The sequence below is a fragment of the Hordeum vulgare genome, chromosome 6H, assembly GCF_904849725.1.
Source record: "Hordeum vulgare subsp. vulgare chromosome 6H, MorexV3_pseudomolecules_assembly, whole genome shotgun sequence".
NCBI lineage: Eukaryota > Viridiplantae > Streptophyta > Magnoliopsida > Poales > Poaceae > Hordeum > Hordeum vulgare.
The window spans coordinates 205,234,198-205,241,077 of NC_058523.1; positions in this window are offsets into that span (position 1 = coordinate 205,234,198).

The window sequence follows — 6,880 nt, forward strand, 5'->3', positions numbered from 1 at the left end:
ATATGTGTGTGTGCAGCATGTGAGTGAGTGAGTGTGTGTGTGTAGACCATGTGTGTGTGCAACATGTGTGAGTGTGAATGTGTGTGTGTGCACCAAGTGTGCATGGCACTGTGTGAGTGCGTGTGTGTGTGTGGGTCAAGACCCACTTGCATACACTCACTAGGGTCCCTGGTGCATATGACTTGTGGCCCCCCTGTCATTAAATTGTGGCATTGTCATTATTTCCGTTTGCGAGACCTTTTCTTTTTATTTTCTTTTTGTGGAATTTGTGCATGCATGTGTGTGTTTGAGTGTGCCAGAGCATGTGTGTGTGTACACCATATGTGTGTGTGTAGCATCTGAGTGTGTGTGTGCAGCATGTGAGTGTGTGTGTACACCATATGTGTGTGTGCAGCATGTGAGTGTGTGAGTGTGTGTGTGCAGCATGTGAGTGAGTGAGTGTGTGTGTAGACAATGTGTGTGTGCAACATGTGTGAGTGTGAATGTGTGTGTGTGCACCAAGTGTGCATGGCACTGTGTGAGTGCGTGTGTGTGTGGGGGTCAAGACCCACTTGCATACACTCACTAGGGTCCCTGGTGCATATGACTTGTGCCCCTTGTCATTAAATTGTGGCATTGTCATTATTTCCGTTTGCGAGACCTTTTCTTTTTATTTTCTTTTTGTGGCATTTGTGCATGCATGTGTGTGTTTGAGTGTGCTAGGGCATGTGTGTGTGTGTACACCATATGTGTGTGTGCAGCATGTGAGTGTGTGTGTACACCATATGTGTGTGTGCACCATGTGAGTGTGTGTGTGTACACCATATGTGTGTGTGCAGCATGTGAGTGTGTGTGTGTGTGTAGACCATGTGTGTGTGCAACATGTGTGAGTGTGAATGTGTGTGTGTGTGTGCACCAAGTGTGCATGGCACTGTGTGAGTGTGTGTGTGTGTGTGTGTGGGTCAAGACCCACTTGCATACACTCACTAGGGTCCCTGGTGCATATGACTAGTGGCCCCCTGTTATTAAATTGTGGCATTGTCATTATTTCCGTTTGTGAGATATTTTCCAAATCTGGAATATTTCCAGAACAGGATATGCCAAATCTGGCATATGCAAGAATAGCTCCTGTTCTTGTCTAGAGGTAGTTTGATTCCGTGCTAATTTTCTTTCACTGTTTGTGGTGTTTTTCTGCATGCAACATGGGCAATATGATATATGGATTTGGGGTAGAAAATCCCAAGGAATCCAATGGTGGTACTGGAATCTGGTTTTGAGAATTTATGTAGAAAGTCACCTTGTGGTGAGGTGGCACTAGTTTTATCTGTGTAGGCTGGTTTATGTGCATGGTTAGAGGATGTGCATGCATGCATCATTATGTCTGTGGCATCATAATTTTGATGGTATATATTTCCTGCTTGTTTCTTTGGGTAGCTACTAGGGCCAAAAACGAGTTCGAAAATTCTGGTGAGTTCGTGCAGGAAGATCAGGATCAGTTCCACTCTGAGGAAATCAGAGGCAAGATGACCGTGACCTTGACACCGTTTCTAGCTTTGTTTTGCATAGTGATTCATTTCTATCGTTACATCTTCACTGCCTACCACATGATATATAGGCCATCAAACATTGCCATGAAACCTCAAACACCTCCCCTCCTAGAAAATATTGTTTGGCTAAGTTAGGCTCGGTCAACCACTAATTTGCTAGCGTTGCTAGTTGCAGTTGCCAGCTGGTCCATGTGAAAACATGGGCATTTGATATCATCATATTTAACTTCTATTTAATTAATGCACATATATACTTGGTAAATAGCGGAAGGCCTAGCCTTTCGTCGGGTGATTTGTTCCGCTGTTTCCGCCTTAGTTTTGGCTACCGGTGTTTTATTCCATAACTCAGCGCTCCTAACACGTTCGGGGTTGTTATGAGGACCCCTTGATAAATCGTTTAGTTTTAAGGCGTGTCTGGCAAGACCCAACTTTGGTGTTAATTTGGTGTCTGGCAAGCTACCCGAGGAATTAATCTACAACCCGGGCCAGTGCTCCTCATGAGTGTTGGTCCAACCCAGAGCAGCTTATTAACGCTCCCCGGGGCAACTCGGGTTTTGGCGTGGTAACCATAGCTCACCCGTCGTGTCATGAGAACGAGATACGCGGCTCCTATCGAGTTCGTCAACACGTTGGGAGGTCTTGCCGGACTTGTCTTACCTTAGCGATATATCTTGCACATTGGGATTCCGATGAGACTTTGGGTCTTCTCAGAGTTGAGGTTTTCCACTAAGGAATCTGACGAGATCACGAGTTTCTTGGTAGAGGATTACTATGCGGCCTGTGGTAATTTGTGATGGACTAGTTGGAGCACCCCTGCAGGGTTAAATCTTTCGGAAAGCCGTACCGCGGTTATGTGGCAAACATGGTATTTTGTTAACATTGAGTTCTAGATAACTTAAAGTAATCCAAAATAAAACTTGCCAACTATGTGCATAACCATGACTGTTTCTTTCAGAGCTCCTTCTCTGATCGAGAACACGGTGCGGTTATGAATGACGTAAGTAGGTGTTCATGATCACTTAGTGATCAATCTAGTCTTCGACCGTCTTACGTAGACCGCCATATTTTGTTTCTGTTCTTCGTAAGTTAGCCACCATATATGCTTAGGATGCTGCAGACTCAAACACTTAACCCAACCTCACCCATTAACTCAGTTAGACTCTATACCAAGGTCATGAGATTGCTGAGTCCTCGTCGCTCACACTTTACTACAACTACCCACACGTACAGGTACCCGAGATGCAGGTGTTCCCGAGGATACCCAGCTGAGGTGGGAGTTCGACGAAGACAGTGGCACACTGTATGCGACGTATCCCGAGGACTAGAGGCGCTTGGTCGTGATCGTGGGATTAGCAAGGCGGGATAACATGATTTTGCCGTTTATCTTGTCTGTAGACGGACCCTGTCTTATGTATGAACAATTAATGATTGTGTGGATTTTAATCTAGCATGTGCGAGTGCACGCCGAATCTTATACTCATCTCTCTATTTTATGTAATGGCAATGTTATCCTGCTTGCGATACGCTTAGATGCGACCCTTTCCCCTTTTGAGGCATCGCCCCAAATAAGGAAAGTGTCGCATCTTAGCCGTTACATGACTACAATCACTTGAATCGAGTGGGAGTTGATCTTCCAGATAAGGTAGTGATTGATATAGTTCTCCAAAGTCACTGTCACCAAGCTACAGAGCTTCGGGATGAACTATAACATATCAGGGATAGAGTTGATGATCCCTGAGCTTTTTGCAATGTTTGACACCACGAAGGTAGAAATCAAGTAGGAGCATCAAGTGTTGATGGTTAGTAATACCACTAATTTCAAGAAGGGCAAGGGTTAAAAGGGATACTTCATGAAATGGAAAGCCGGTTGCCACTCTAGTAAAGAAACCCAAGGTTGAACCCAAATCCGAGAATAAGTGCTTCTATTATGAGGGGAACGATCACTGAAGCGGAACTACCCTAGTTACTTGGTAGATGAGAAGGCTGGCAAAGTCGACGAAAGTATATTGGATATAGATGATATTGATGTGTACTTTACTAGTGCTCCTAATAGCACCGAGGTATTAGGTACCAGTTCAGTTGCTAAGTGTTACTAACTCGAAATTATAGCTACAGATTAAACAGATACTAGCAAGGCTGAGGTGTCAATGTGTGTTGGAACTAATTCCAAGGTTGATGTGATCAACATCGCACACTCCCTCTACCTTCGGGATTAGTGTTAAACCTAAATATTGATTGGTGTTTGCTTTGAGAGTGAACATGATTGGATCATGTTTATTGCAATACGATTATTCATTTAAAGATAATGATGGTTACACTATTTACTTGAATAATACCTTCAATGGTCATGCACCTAATATGAATGGTTTACTGAATCTCGATCGTAGTGATACACATGTTCATAATATTGTTTCCAAAAGATACAAAGTAGTAATGATAGTACCACTAACTTGAGGCACCGCCGCTTGAGTCATATTGGTATAAAAGCATGAAGAACGCCATGTTGATGGATCTTTGACTCACTCATTTTTGAATCGTTTGAGACATGTAAACCATGCCTATTGGTATTAACGCATGGAGAAACTCCATGCAGATGGATTGTTTAGACTCACTTGACATGCAAATCATGCCACATGGGCAAGATGACTGAAGGCCTCGTTTTTCCACTGAGATGGAACGAGCAAGTGACTTGTTGGAAATAATGCATTTTGATGTATGCAGTCCAATGAATGCTGAGGCATGCAAGGGATATCATTATGTTATTACTTCACTGATAATTTGAGTAGATACAAGTGTATTTGCTTGATGAATCACAAGTCTGAAATATTGAAAAGTTCAAGTAATTTCAGAGTGAAGTTGAAGATCGTCGTGACAAGAGGATAATATGTCTACGATGTGATCGTGGAGGTAAATATATATCTCAGTTGTGAGTTTGGTATACATTTAAGACAATGTGAAAATTGTTTAACAACTCATGCCACCTGGAACACCATAGTGTGATGGTGTGTACGAACATCATAGCCGCGCTGTCGTGGTTTTGTCACGGCAGATGTCCTCGTGAAAGGACTTAGAGATGGAGCCATCGCACCTTGGTGGCGACTCAAAAGGGGTTAGCGAAAGCGAGACTCAGATTTACCCAGGTTCGGCCCCTCGTGAGGAGGTAAAAGCCTACGTCCTGCTTTTTGTGGATTAATAATGGTTTCGATTACAAGGAGGACGTAACTCGCCTGATCTAGCTCTCGATTCTCTCTAACCCGCCTGACCTCTCCCTGGGACTCGCCTTTATATACAGGTCGAGGCCCTAGGGTTTACAAAGTCCCGCCATTCTATTCTTGGTAGCTTTCCTTATCTCTAAGTCGCCGTGTTCCCCACGATCAGGAGCTTCCTTGATATTCCATCATCCGCACGATCCTTTTGAACCGCCCTTCAGCTCCTGGGCTGTGGAACGCGTAACTAATGGTGAGTCGCCCCCTTTGGTGACCCGGCCCATTAAGGGCGTGTTAGCCACAGGTAATATCCCCAACATTAGGCCCCGGATTGTCGTGAATTCATTCGTATCAATAAACTCCCATCCACTTGGGGCGACTCTCCTCATTTCTAACCTTCAGTGAATGTTAAGTCGCCATCCATTGTACTTAACATGAGTCGTCATGTAGCATTAAATGGCGTCACCTCATCCCCCTTGGTTCGAGGGCTCCTAACACTATAACCGTCAACAGATCTTTTGCCCATAATTGCTTATCCCGAAAATCTAGGCGTCATCATCGCAATCTCTGACTTGTCGCCTTGATCTCCACCTCGACAGCCTCGTTTTCCGTTCCTGCCCTTTAAATAACAAGAGAAATGGGGGGGGGGGGAGAGTACCCCATCACCAACCTCCGTCTCGTCCTCGTCTTCCTCGCGCCCTTCGTCTCTGAACCCCAGCGCCTCGGCATCATCTCCGAGCACCAGCGCCCCGGGGTCGCCTCCGGTTCCTTGAGCTTCATCAACCGTGACCTCCCAGGCATCAAGGAACACAAGGCATCGAGCACTCGTCCCCGACATCGATCTCCTGTTCACAGGTACACACCTACCCCCACTTAGGGTTAGGCCGAGAACGCCATGACCATAGCCTCTGGCGAGCTAGCTTCATAATGCGATGAACACCTTTAACTGCTTTAGATCGGTTTCATGCTCTCGTGATTGACCTTAGGTAGTAGTAGGCTTCGGCCATTTAACCATGTCATTTTGCCAGTTTAAATCTACATACTGCTAACCAACGCTGTAGCCACGTCATGTGTATAGTTCATCACCATTATTGCAGGCCATATCCTTCTATTTCAATCCGTCTGTAGATCCACAGTTTACTGCCCATCTATAGAAACATGTTTGTTCACCTATTGAGAATATTTCCAAAGAAAAGAACACTTCTAAGAGTTGCTGTTTAGCTTCAGTCTTCATAGCGACTTAGTTTCATTACTGTAGCCATGATGCATTCTCTTCCAGTTCGAAGGGCGAGTTAGAACACCCTTGAAGATATACTCGTAGATCGCCCCAAATAATGGTCTACGATGAATGTCAACCATTTGGCGGGTTAGCAAATCTTTTGTGAACACCGTAGGCCCATACCGGCGGGTTAGAACATCCCCTAGTCTTTTACTGAGTCGCCTTGTTCCCCCCTTTTTTTGTAGTCATGGCCATTACGAGGTGTGACTGGTTACCAACCAAAGTCGACGATGCCATGCTTGAGAAATTTGTTAAGGCGGGTCTCCTTGACAGCAAGGAAACCATCGGTTGGAGAATTGCCCCGGGCGAGCTGACCCCCAACCCCACTCCAGGAGAAGGAGTAATCTTCACCTATTACCTTGAACGCGGTTTTAAGCCGCCCGGATCAAATTTTTTCTGGGACGTCCTGCATTTCCTCAACGTCCATCCTCAAGATCTGGGACCCAACTCCATCAGCAACTTATGCCAGTTCCAAGTCTTCTGTGAAGTATTTTTGCAAAGAGCACCCATGGTCCCCTTATTCTGGAACTTTTTCCATCTAAATCGCCAGACCGAGTTCCCCAACGGTCCCAACCACGAGCTCGGAGGGGTCAACATCCAAAGACGCTGTGAATGTGGATTCCCGACAGTTCTTTTGCCCAGCCATCCCAAAGGCTGGGCCGAGTCATGGTTCTACTGCCGGGACACATCTCCACCAGGCGAGAACCCTCTCCCGGGCTTCAGAGCAGACCGCCTGCCCATGGACTTCAAATTTCCCGATAAGCTCACAGAAGAAGAAGAGTCAGAGTTTATCCCAATCTTCTTCGAGTTGAAGTCTCTGAACAACAACGGGCTCATCGGGATCGACCTATTCCGCTGCTGGATAGAAT